At 50.1% G+C, this 12230-nt stretch overlaps 1 protein-coding gene across 7 annotated transcripts in view; it reads right to left on the bottom strand.

Annotated features, from left to right (window-relative positions):
- The window catches only part of Smox (spermine oxidase), a 34263-nt gene extending 25956 nt beyond the window's left edge, over positions 1-8307 (bottom strand). For 3 of the 7 annotated variants that reach the window (XR_015046181.1, XM_021184583.3, XM_085834032.1), the window contains exon 1: positions 8112-8298. The gene's annotated coding sequence lies outside the window, so the exon portion shown is untranslated. Of the gene's footprint in view, positions 1-7674; positions 7850-8111 lie in introns of those variants that run through there. The other 4 variants (XM_085834027.1, XM_021184579.2, XM_021184582.3 and 1 more) reach the window with 4 other exon arrangements.
- Between the last annotated feature and the right edge of the window lie 3923 nt (positions 8308-12230).

Below are 12230 nucleotides of genomic sequence, written 5' to 3' on the forward strand. Positions count from 1 at the left end.
AAGGGGAAGGGAGGCAGGTTCTAAGGGGGAGGGAGGCAGGTTCTAAGGGGGAGGGAGGCAGGTTCTAAGGGGGAGGGAGGCAGGTTCTAAGGGGGAGGGAGGCAGGTTCTAAGAGGGAGAGAAGCTGGATAAGGAGACAGCATCAAGCCAGGTGACCCAGAACCTGGGTTTGGTCAGTGTTCCCTTTAACAAGAGTCTCAGCTTGGGGGTTGGGGGGAGGGGGAGGGGCTAACTCATAGCTGGCATCATCGGTAGCTATGCTCTTTCCTTTTTTTTCTAATAAATTCCAAGAAGCAGACAGAGAAATGAATGGCACGGGTATGGAACCCCACACCAGGCCACTCAGCTAATGCTTAAATGCAAATGCTTGGACTTACAGGGAGCCCAGGGCTCCAGCCTGTTTGAGGAAGCAAGAGCAAGGGCGAAGGACACACGGAGGAGACACACCACAGGACTAGGCTGAGGCTGGTGGGAAGTCCCACTGAGCATCCTCTTCCTAGATTTCCAGGGGGACCAAGGTGGCAGCAGCACCAGGGGGTGATCATCTGACACTGCAAAGTCTGGCCCCTCCTCTAGAACTGCTAGGATGCCACACCTTGCCTCCCAACCTGAGCTGCTGAACAGTCTTCACACTGCAGATGTGCAAGGAAAGGGTGGGGGCGCTCAGGCTGTCCCCACCAGTCACAGGGAGGTGGGGGGCAGGAACCCTGAATACCACCTCTTCCCCGTCCTGTCTTGTGCTGACTACACCCACTCTGGGAGGGCCACAGAGTGAGACTCCTAATATTTTGCAGAAGGACAGAACCTGAGGATAAGAGTCACATTAGCAACCCAACCACTCCCCACACTTTCAGCCAGGAAGGGGCACAGACACCAGGGAACTCTGTACCCCACCTCTTCACTATGTACCCTGACATATTTCTCACTAAATCGCTGTCCTGATCACGTAAAAAAAAAAAAAAAACAAAAACAAAACAACAAAAAAAAAAAAAACCCCACTTCAATGGCTCCCCAGGGCCTACGTAACTAATACAAGTGCCTACCAGTCTCTTACATTTCGTTGTCTGTTGCTGCTATGCTTTTGCTTTTTGATTCAAGTTCTGAGATGGGGTCTCACTATGTAACTCAATATGAAACTCTTGACAGCTTCCTAGCACTGGGACTGCACATGTCCCTGCTTGACCACTGTTTTCTCTCAGGAATCCTCTGACTCTCGGCCCCAGTGATGTCTTAGTCATACCCCTCTCTCCTACGGCCTCACCCGACTGCCACTACTCCTGAAGCCAGTTTCTGCTGCACTAGCCCCCATCCCTCCCTTTCCTAAGCACTGCACTGGTTTGTCAGGGCTCCACCCCAGCCTTGGGGGAATCTCTGCTGGCTTTTACCCAGGGTAGGCCCTTCCCCGGGTTCTTCCTGGAGACATCGCTTCCATTCATTTGTTAATCACACTAGTCAGTACTTCAAGCTGGTGCTCCAACACAGGAGGTAATATTATTCCACGGCATAAATAAGAAACTGAGTCACAGGGAGCTTCAGCTTCAGTCAACCTTGCTCGGGTGACTTCTGAATGAGAGGGTGAGAAACAGTCTATCCAAAAAAAAAAAAAATCGGCGAAGTGGTGTAACATAGGTAGAAGCCCCTTCCAGGATCAGAAGATCCCGGCCTAATGCCATCATGTCCTGGACATCACATTAGGGCTTCTGGGTCCCTCACTAATTCACCCAACAAAGAGAGCAGTGAGCAAAAGAGCCAAGACCAGCTCTGGGCCTGGGAGGCATCCAGGCCGGCTGGCCCTCCTCCTGCGGAGCCCCAACTGTGGAATTGTGCCTGGCTTCCCAAGCCTCCCTCTCTCGGAAGCTAGCCCTCAACCCTTCCCTTCCTCCCACGGTGTTTGTGGTTTCCAGTGAGCAGCATCCTTCCACATCAGCCAGCCCCAAAGGGAATCTTCCTGCTCAGTAAGATACTAGGAGATCTTTAAAAACACATATTCCCTTAGCCAAATCATCCTGAGAAACATGAGGTCGTCTTTCTTTCCTATATAACTTGTCTGGACCTCAAATTCTCATGAACACAGCGTGACCCTCCTACAAGACCTGCCAATTTCTTCTCTTATCTGTTCCCTAATCCCTATGGGAACTTAGAGCAGTCTCTGAGAAATGTTGCCTCCTCACCCCTCAGGAAGCCCTGGCAAAGTAGGGAGACAGATTTGGCTGTACTCTTCTTTGAAGAGTTGGTAGAACATCTGTAGAACTTAACATTAAAGCAGGCCAATCCCAGCCTGCCAGCCCCTCTGGGTGCAGGGTGGCATTCACCTTCGGTGTCCGTCTTCCCACCTTTTGCTGGAGAGTGGTGGTGACTGCATGCTGGTGATGCCAGCATCTAATAGGACCTCAACTGACTTTAGGCTGTGCTGAGCTGGGAGAGCCCAAAGCAAGCCAGACAGTTTTCCACACAGATTACTCAGTCTCCTGCACCATTAACACACAACTTGTCATGGTAAACCAGAACGTAGGTGTATTAAGCTGCTGCTCTGGAACTACACAGCGCCCCACTCAACAAACTCTGTGACATCACTCCATGGGGGAACAGAACCTCTCTGTTTACAGACAGGGAAATTGAGATGGTAAAAGGGAGCAGACACTTGCCTATAGTGGCTCAGCCAGGCCCTGACTCCCAAATACACTGGGGAGGTGACCTGGGCAGAGTAAGACCACAACGGCAGCTCATGTGACCATCAACAGGAGCAACAGGGTCTCCCAAAGGGAAGGAGAATGACAGAGGGCTTGTCAGAAGTGTCACATCTGTGCTGCTGGAGCTGCAGCCCCAATCTCTCGCTCCGCCCTGGCTAGAGGAAGGGTGCTCACCCCAGATTGGCTACCCCACCAGACTATGCTGCAAGTAGAGATAAGGTGCCCTGCCTACCATCTACACATCACCCTGTGTAAGACCCAGTCACCCTAAAAACCCCATTTTGCTCCTGGACTTCTAAGAAATCAGGCCTGAGCTGCCAGCCTCTGAGACCCAAGTCCCCATAGGACCTTCATCTAGCCCCACTTCCAAGCAGGTCACCCTCAAGCATCCTCTACACTCCTTCCCCTATAAAGATAGCTCTCTGAATTCTTCCAGTCCACAAAGGACTGAAGGGGACTCGCTGTAGGTCCCATCTAAATTGAGCCTGTCCAACAGGACACAGGTCTAAATTCACTGCACAGACAGTAACCAATAGATTAGCAATTCTGCGTTGCATAAGCACTTAGAAATGCAGAGTCTCAGTAGCGCATGGTGCACACTTTTAATCCCAGCACTCTGGAGACAGAGGCAGGTGGATCTCTGCAAGTTGACAGCAAGTTTGGTCTAATTAGTGAGTTCCAAGACAGCCAGAGATACACAGTTTAGACAATGTCTTGAAAAGAAACAAAGAAACAAACAAACAAACAAAACAGATTCCCAGGCCTTGCTTAAGCAGCCAGGACTGACTTGCATTTTAGTAAGCTGAACAGGTGGTGCATCTGTGTTCATGTTTGAGAACCATGTTTTTTTAAACCACAGCTCTAATCATATCAAGACTGCCATGGCCTAGAACCTTCAGTGGTTTCCTGGAGGCTGGTTTAAGTCCAAACTTTAAAGCTGGGCAATCAAGCTTTTTCCCTGACCTCCCTTCCCATCCTGTAATGCCACGAGTCAGTCCCCAGACAGACTTCAGGACACCCTCAAAGCACTACATCTTCCAGGAAGCATCTCTGAACTGCACCTGGCATAGCTCTTCTATTTCCTGAACAATGAGGACCACGCCCTTTGTTCCTGTTGCCTATGAACACCAGACTGGGCAGGGAAGATTCCAAGTGCCAATGACATCGAAGAAGTCCCAGTGTCCAGCTCAGACTCTGCCCTAGCCTCCAACTCAGCAAACTAGGATACAGGCATAAATAGGCCTCCACCAGGAACTTCCTGACAACTACAGCAATGTACTTGGTGTGTGGCTCAGTTTCCCGAAATGCTCAAGAGAATGTAGTGATCCTACTTTCTCTTCTTGGGAGGAGATGGAGGACCTGCCCAAGTGGAGAAACAAATCCCTAAACACTGGGGCTCAGAATTTGTAATAAACATTATGTCTGTGTGGTCAGCAGCCCCTCTTCAGCCAGTCGGGACCCTAGGGGTGGTCATGTCTGGAGGCGTCCCTGGAAAAGGCTCACAGACACTGCTGCCCTGGCCTGGGTCCCAGAACCCACACCCCTGAGAAAACCCCTAAGAGCAGAGTCCCACAAAACTGCTGACCTCCACAGCCTCCAGGGACAAAGAGACAATGGCACCCTCAATCCTCCTCTGTCCCTCAGCTCTGTACCACATCTAACCCACCTCAGACCCCAGCGAGGCGCCAGAGCCAAGATGGGAGCACTACCTCACTGTTCTAGGCAAAGTCAGAAAGAGGCTGGATGTCTGCAGAGCTCTACTGAGCTCTGCCCTCTCCAGGGAAGGGGAATTCAAAGAAGCAAAGACAGGGACATAAAAAACCAAGAGGTGACATTCTAATTAGTGTTTAGAATCACAGAGTTCCCCTCCCCCAAACCCTGACATCAATGTACATGAACCTCAATTCCTTGACGTGGGTTTGGAATGTATTCCAGAAGAGAAAGTGAGGTCAGAAACAGAGACTTGGCCGCCCACTCTAAGCAAGTGTTCCAGCTTTAGAGGGTACCAGGCACCCCTGCAAGGCAGGAAAGGCCCTTGCTTGTTAAGAAGCCCTCCACTGGCCCAAATCCTAGAGCCATGGGAGAAGTGGCCTGGATTCCAGAGCCAGATCTCTCACTCTGCCACTCTCAATCGTAATACTGTGCCTCCAGTCTGCCCTCAATCAAATGGAAATAAAGGCAACCAGGTAAGTTGCTAAGAGCATTAAAAGAGTCAATATCTTCAGAGTCCTTAAAACAATATCTAGTGCCCACTGAGCACACTAGAACCTTGCCCTACCCTCTTGCCCTTGGCTAGATTTCCCCTCCTCAGGATGTCCTCTTGGCTCCCACCTATGCCAGTTCATAGCCCTTTCTAGATATGCCAGCCTCAGATATGAACTGTCAGCTACTGGCTCCAGCACTTGACCCACAGTGTGACCTTGGGGTCTATCCTAGGTCCCCCCTTCAAGATCCCAACTCCCCTCCCTTCCCTATCAGTGGTCCCCTGGCTCTCCCCTTCTACCCTGAAGTGATGGCCCCATGACTCAACACTCCATTGACTGTTCTGTACAAACTGGAAAAGTGTGGATACCAAAATGAGGGTTCATAAAGGGGCACACCCCCAAACCCAGCTTCTTCCTCTCGACACCCTCCCACCCTAGGTCTGAGCATGCAGCAGCCACCCAAGGGAGTAGGTTGAAAATAAATCCCAGGCTGTCCCCATGTCCTGAATTAGAGAGCCTGCTTTCTACATAGCTAATACCCACTGCTTCACACACACACCTGGATGTCTAGCCAAGAAATCAAAGGAAACCACTTAGCTGCAATTGATATGCAGTTACATGTGATTGGTCTCCCCTTGTTAGACAGGAATGACCCCAAAGTACCCATATCTTCCCTGCTTCCCTTTTTCACATCCTACTGGCTGGCTCATATTCTTGCATCAATTTTCACAACTGCTTTTGTGGAAACAAAATAAAACCTTCAGGATCACTTAAAGCTACAGGAGTCTCCTGTGCTAACTGTAATGCCCATTTTTTTCCAGTCCAGCCCAACCTCATCCTTGTGGATCAAGCTTTCCTGAGTGTTACCTACAGAACACCAAGCAAGATACCTCAGGTATAGCCATGGGCCAACCAGTCAAGGTTAAGAAGCCAAACAAAGTTGAGACAACTATAACTAGGGTTATCAACTCTTACACATAGTGAAGTTACATATACAATATACAATCAAGTTCTACAATGGATCATGTGTAGAAGGGGCCCTCTACATGGGCTAGTATGGTGTCCTGGGAAGGTACACTTAAATTTAGAACTGAAAAATATAAGCAAAGTATGACCAGTAAAAGCACCAGGGGAAAAAAAATCTTCAAGTCATAGAAGATACCACAAGCAAAGCCCCTGGGGTCAGGAAAAAGCTTAGGGTATTGAAGAGATAGAAGTGTCTGACAGGGAGAATATAAAGGTGTCAAGAGTCAAATAAGGCTAAGAGGTCACAAAGGGTCAACTAGGCCAAGGGAAAGCTCTGAGATTTTATTTAAGTGTAATAAGAAGCCATCGAGGCATAAAATGATCTGATCAAAATGTTCTATGTTAGTCTTGCTGCTCCGTTAAAAATAGATGCAAAGAAGGTAAGTGTGTGCACTGGGAGAAGGCTACTACAGTATTTAGGGACACTTAAAAGGTGACTGGGGTGGGGCAGTAGCCTGAGGCAAGGGTAATGGACCCTAGATGAACTCTGCAAAGGACCAAGAGGCCTTGTTCTAGGACTGGCTGTGAAGGGTGAGTGGAAAGGGGTCCGAGCTGCCTGTCCTAAGAGATAGATTATCAGCCACTCTCAGAAGTCATGACCCAAGTATTGTCAATCCTGCCTCCAGTATTGTCAGGATTCTGCTTTGTCCACATTAAGACATCAGAAGACCTGTAGGATCCAGCTAGGGCCAGAGACAAGATCTGCCACTGAAAACCATGAGCATGAAGCCACTTAAGATCTTTGAGTTCTGGGCTGGAGAGATGGCTCAGTGGTTAAGCACACTAGCTGCTCTGCCAGAGAACCAAGAGTTAAGTTCCCAGCACCCACATGACAGCTTACTTGTAATGCAGTTCCAGGGATCTGACAACCTCACACACATACATGCAGGCAAAATACTAGTACACATAAAATAAGTCAAAAACAGAGTTCTTTGTATTCATAAATTAATTTTTTAATCATAAGAAAGAATAAAAACAGGGGTAGAAAGTGAACAGAGGGTGGCAAGAAGCTCAGTCAGGAGAGGAAATGCTGAGAACAGAGCCCTGGGGCCCTCAAGCATTTAACAGCAAAACGAAGGGGAAGGGGACAGGCTAGGGCAGGCTGGTAGAAGGGAGGACTGGGGCACCCAGGGAAAGATACAACTCTAGGACAGAGCTTTCTAAAGACACTGCAAGGCAAGCAAAACCTGCTAGGGCAGCCCTGGATGGACTGCAGAAAGTAAAGGGTGCCTGCTTCTTAGGGGCACTGCTAAAGTCAGAACTTTCGAGGAGATCCTTGTGATGGGAATTGGGTCCCTGGCTGACAGGGGGGGGGGGGGGGGCCGCGGGGATGAGGTTCAAAGCCAAACAGGGAGACTGTGAAATGAAGAGGGCGGACAAAGACTGTTCTCAAAACCTGCTGGGTAAGAAATGCCAGGGACATCTAAGGGGATGGTCACAGGGCCCAGGAGGAAGCGCAGCCCTTCAAGCCCTGTAATGCTCCTTCCTCTGTAAGAGGAAAGGGACAGAGGTAGCAGAACACAAATAAATGAGGGCCATTCAAACACTTTCTTGACCTTCTCTTTACCCCCAGGCCCGGGTGATCTCCACTCAGCACCTGCTGTTTCCCCCACAAGATCGGCCAAGTGGACCCCAGGCGGGACGTGCCACTATCAGTAGGTTCCTCCAACAACCTGTGGGCACGGCTCACGAAAGGGCCAGCCGCGGCGTGGTTTGCTCAGGTGCAAGATCCAAAAGGTCCGCGCACCGCTCACCTGCTCCACCGCCGCGCCACCTCCAAGCCGGCGGCCGGCCTCGGCACCCCTTCCCGGCGAAGCGACTGCTCCCTTCCCTTCGTCAGCCTGGCTCCGGCCAAGCCGGGCAGCCTGCAAGCCCCGGGGCAACCCGCGGGAGAGCGGCTCCCCACTCCTCCAGCTGTCCCAAGGAGACCCGCAGACGCCGGGCCGCCGCCGCCGCCGCAAGCTGTGTTCCCTCCCCTCCACAGCGCACACCCTCCGGGCCGACCGAGTGCCTCTCCGGCTTTGTCTGCGCCGCCGCGCTGGGCGTCCGGAGGATGCGGCCCGGACCCCGGGGTCGCGGCCAGCCCGGGCAGCCTCTTCTGCCCGCCGCCCGCCGCCGGCCTCCAGCGGGAGCCCCTTGCCTACGAGGCTCGGTGGCTGCCTGCGCCCGGGTCGGGGAGGCCGCACGGTACCTTTCCTTGCGGAGCCCGGGAGCGTCTTCGCGAGCGGCCTCGGCCTCTCCGCCTCCCCTCCTCCGCAGCCACTGGGCTTCCTCCTGCAGCCGCCGCCGGGACCGTAGGGCCGAGCCAGCCGCCGGGGCCTGTGCGGGGGCCCCGCTCCGCCTCGCGTCCCCGGCCCACCCCGCCTGGGTGCTCCGCCCCGGGCCCGCCCACCGGGGGCGGGGAGCCCGAGGCCACCCAGCCTGGAGTTGCCTGTGGCACAGCCACCTGCGCTCCCCTATCTCGCAAAAGGGACGCCTCACCCACCTATCCGCCTAGGAACAGAGCCAGCCCCGCGCCGCCCCGCCCCGCCCTGCAAAGCCGACGAGGTCTTCCGGCACTGTCAGAGCGCTGCGCCCGCCTCAGTTTACCCAGACTCTGCCGCCCTTTTGAAAAGAAGGAAGGGCCCCTCTTGTCCTGGACTGTCTCTCGTCCTGCAGGTCTCAGGTGGGTGCCCGCGGGAACCAGGAACCTCAGGTGAAAGGAAAAGAATGCTCACATCCTCTCAGTGCCCAGCCCATGTCCTGAAGTGGCCCTTTTTAAAAAGTGTATTTCCCTAGTAAAACCCTCAAACTTTTAATAAAATCCAACATTAATACTAGCTGGCACTTTTTCCTTTTTTCAAAAAAAAATTATAATTGGTATCAATTATTTTTAGCGGGCGAAAGTGGCACACGCCTTTAATCTGGTGGTTCTTCAGCTTCCTAATTCTGACACACAGTTCCTCGTGTTGTAGTGACCCCCCCAACCATAAAATTATTTCATTGCTACTTCGTAACTGTAATGTTGCTACTGTTATGAATTGAAACATAAATAAATATCTGACATGCGACCCCTATGAAAGGTCGTTGGAACCCTAAAGGATAGTAACCCACAGTTAAGGACCACTGCAGAATCCCTCTAGAAGCAGGTGGATCTCTGAGTTCAAAGCCAGTCTGAACCACAGAGTAAGTTTAGGACAGCCAGAGTTAAACAGAGAAATCCTGTCTTGAACCACCCCCAACTCTCCCACACACACACAAAAGAAAGAAAATTATTATTATTTTTTTTTTTTTATTTTTTGGTTTTTCGAGACAGGGTTTCTCTGTGTAGCCGTGGCTGTCCTGGCACTCACTTTGTAGACCAGGCTGGCCTCGAACTCAGAAATCCGCCTGCCTCTGCCTCCCGAGTGCTGGGATTAAAGGCATGCGCCACCACGCCCGGCTGAAAGAAAATTATTTTTATTCATCTCTGCACCTCCTAATCTATTTTTCATGTTTTGCTGGTACTACACCAGGTCAACACTTGGTCCGAGGGAATACAAGCCCTTGGTGGCCGCAGAGCCCCTACTCCAAACTGTGTCTCAGGGTGCCCTCCTCTGATTTCAACCTGGAACCAGGCAATGCTGAGCACAGGTCGCTGTAGGTTCAGCCAGGAGAGATCCTGGATGCGGATCACATACTCATGATCCCAACCTCAGAAGGCCATGTCCGGGGGCCACAGAGTTCAAGGCTAGCCTTGGCTACATACCAACCTCAAGGCCAGGCTGAACCACACAGTGAAGCCTGCCTCAGAGAAGCAAGGAGTGGAGATGTGGATCAACAGCAGAACACTTCTCAACATATCCAAGGCTCTGGGGCCAATCTCCAAAACTGAATTATTATTATATATATAATTTATGTATATGTATATATATATGTGTGTGTATATAATATTATATATGTATAATATATTATATATGCATATATATATATATATATATATATATATATATATATATATGGCCTGGAAAGAGAGGTAGCCCTGCAGAAATGGCTCTGATGGTCCCAGCCAAAGGGAACCACCTAGGAGCCAACTTGAGTAGGGGACAAATGAATTTCAGGTGAAGTTTCTTCTGTCAGAAAGGGTCTAGTCATTCACCAAACTCAAAGTCCCTCTTCCCACCCCTCTTTAAAACACCACGCACTCCTGGGGTTAAACTCAGGTACACACCATACTCTCCTCTGTGGCTCTGTCACCCTCCACCAAAGAGTGGAATGGCTATGGGTGACTTTAAGGGCTAAAGCCTCTGTGTAGTTACTTGGTCTTAGGCAAGTTACTTAGTGTCTTCTTGTTTCCGTTCCCTCCTCCTTAATAAATAATACCTGCTCCAAAGGGTGGTATTACACAAAAATATTAATCTGATCTGACTGTTTAGAAAACTATTCAAATGGTTTGCATGCAAACAAGCAGCTGAATTTAGTTACTCGTACAACAGAAAAGCCCAGCAGTATAACTGACTCAGGTATGCAATGGCCCAAATAAATAAATAAAAATTCAAACCTGCTCTTCACAATGAGAACATGTCTTCAGCAGCTCTGAGCTCCATCCCCACAGACCTCATCCTCATTTCTTTCAGTCAAATAGTTGGCTCTGAGTGGTTCATACGTCATCCCGAGGCAGTCACTGAGGTGTAGCCTGGAGCCAGGCCATCTATTCTAAGCCATATGGATAGGGAGGGAAGAAGAATAATTACAGGGCCCTGTTTACTACCAGAAGGTGAACAGCCCCAGAGCTGTGTGCCAAGCTTGTACTAAGTTCCCCTCCAAAAGCCATTAAAGATACTGGTGTTCCAATTGAGACAGATAAGAAAGATCCACCTATTTCTGGTGCACTGCGGGTGTTAAGCATTGTTAAAACTGTTTTTAAAGTTGCTATTACCAGCTGGACGTGTTGACACGCCTTTAATCCCAGCACTCCAGAGGTAGGCAGATCTCTGAGTTTGAGGCCAGCCTCAAACTGCAGAGCAAATTCCAGGACATCATGGACTACACAAAGAAACCTTGTCTTGGGGGGAAAAATCACTATTACTATTAATGATGTTTTAAAGTTCTTGTTAAAAGTATCACTGATATTTATGCCCTTGACAGAAAGATGTTGGGGAGTGGGGAGATCTTGCTCCCTACTTAGCAATTATTGGATTCTGTCTCTCTGGCTTCATTGCTTTGAGCAAAAGGCTGCCAGTCAAGCATCCAACTAGACTACCCTTAGGCCAGTTGAGCTGTTTGGAACACTGCATAGACGCAAAGAATGCCCTGGTTTTTCTGTCTCCTGAAGGCACCAACTCAGGCAAGATTGTTTCCGTTTGTAACAGACTTTTTGCTATCAGACGCCCAAATGAACTCAGATGATCCTATAACCATCTCCTCCCAGGACAGAGGGAACACACTTCCCCTAGTGGCCTGGCAGAGGCACTGTCATGGCCTATGCTAGATAGACAAAAATACCCATTTGTATTATGCTGTATTATGTATTATGTGTGCTACCATTGGTGAAGACACAAAGCATCATTTATGCATGAGACATTCTGTCGTTGGTCCAAATGCTCTTTTTCTAGCTAGAGACAGATTTGGGATTTGGTTCTTGATGCATCATCTGAGAGATGCCCTCCTGTGCTCCCTCCACTGGCTTTGCAGCATTAAACTCAGTAAGAGGCATTTCTCAAGTGGTTTTGTCTACTTTTTTTTTAAGATTTATTTATTGATTATATGTAAATACACTGTAGCTGTCTTCAGACACCCCAGAAGAGGGAGTCAGATCTCATTACAGATGGTTGTGAGCCACCCATGTGGTTGCTGGGATTTGAACTCCGAACCTTCAGAAGAGCAGTCGGGTGCTCTTACCCACTGAGCCATCTCACCAGCCCGGTTTTGTCTACTTTTAATGGCACTGAGAGAAGCAGTAGGCACAGTAGGAGGCAGTGATGGTAACACTGGAGCAGTCGTTAACAGAGAGAGAGAGAGAGAGAGAGAGAGAGAGAGAGAGAGAGAGAAAGCTCACCAGCCTTGTGGCTCCAAGGCTGGGCTCTCCTAAGCCTCCCGCAGCTAGTATGCCTTTTCCTTTACTCCTGGCTCAACACTCTAAATCTTCCCTTGGCTGAGTTGCCCAGTTAACGTCTCCTGGATCAACACCCTACATCTGCCCTCAGCTTAGCTGCATTTCTAATCTCCTGCCTGGGGAAGGGACCAATGGCCACTCCACCTGAGATCTCTCCCTCCAAAGCATCTCTCCCTCCCTTTCCCCACCTGTGTCTCCTAACCTACTATCAGGAACCTAGAAGTCCCACCTCTTCTG

Source organism: Mus caroli, unplaced genomic scaffold, assembly GCF_978045245.1.
Source record: "Mus caroli unplaced genomic scaffold, Mus_caroli_1 scaffold_2, whole genome shotgun sequence".
In the NCBI taxonomy this organism is placed as follows: domain Eukaryota; kingdom Metazoa; phylum Chordata; class Mammalia; order Rodentia; family Muridae; genus Mus; species Mus caroli.